The following is a 928-nucleotide window of genomic DNA, read 5'->3' as shown; positions in this document are numbered from 1 at the left end:
CACATATATATATATATATAAATTTAAAAATTAAACTTTATTACAATAATAATTTTGGATCCATTTAGATTCGACAATTATAATTATTGAAACAAATTTTTTGTTAGAATAATTAAATATTATTGTAATAGTTTTGTTATTAAAAGCATTTTAAACTTATTTTTTCTTAATTATATGATATAAATTAGAAAATCAAATTTTATTTTAATTAAATTTTTACATTCGTTTATATTTACAATTCTGAATTTTTCTTATATTAAGAATTTTTAAACTGGATTTACCTATAAATTGTGACATGTAAATTAAAAAATTTGACTTCGTTCCAGTTATATTTTTAGATTAATTTATATTCGACAATTCTACTTATTAAATTATTTAACAAAATTAGATATTCAATAACTATTGTTTTAATTAATTGGAGCCCTTTAAAACTGGTTTTATTATTAAATTATAATATTATTTAAAAAATTAAACCTAATTTAAATTATTTTTTTAGATTAATTTATAGTTTTTAAAAATTATGAATTCAATAATATTATTATTTTTTTACTTGAAGCATTTTAATACAAGTTTTATTTCTAAATTATCTATAAGATAAAAAATTAAACTTTATTGCAAGTATATTATGTATTTATTATGATATTATTATATTTTATATATTTAGATTCAACAATTCTAATTATTGAAACAAATGCTCCACACAAACAATTAATTATTATTTAATTGTATGAAATATTTGAAACATTTTAATGCTGAATTTTGTTTACAAATTATGAGACATAAATATAAAAATTAAACTTCATTTTAATTATGTTTTTAGATTAATTTATATTCGTCCATTTTAATTATTTAAAAAAGTGCGCCAATTCAGCAGTGAATCTAGCACCTCTACCGTATAAAAGGAAAAGCTTTTCTGAAATTGACAGAT

Source organism: Belonocnema kinseyi, chromosome 4 (assembly GCF_010883055.1).
Source record: "Belonocnema kinseyi isolate 2016_QV_RU_SX_M_011 chromosome 4, B_treatae_v1, whole genome shotgun sequence".
NCBI lineage: Eukaryota > Metazoa > Arthropoda > Insecta > Hymenoptera > Cynipidae > Belonocnema > Belonocnema kinseyi.
The sequence above is the reverse complement of the archived record's forward strand: the minus strand, read 5'-3'. Positions refer to the sequence as shown.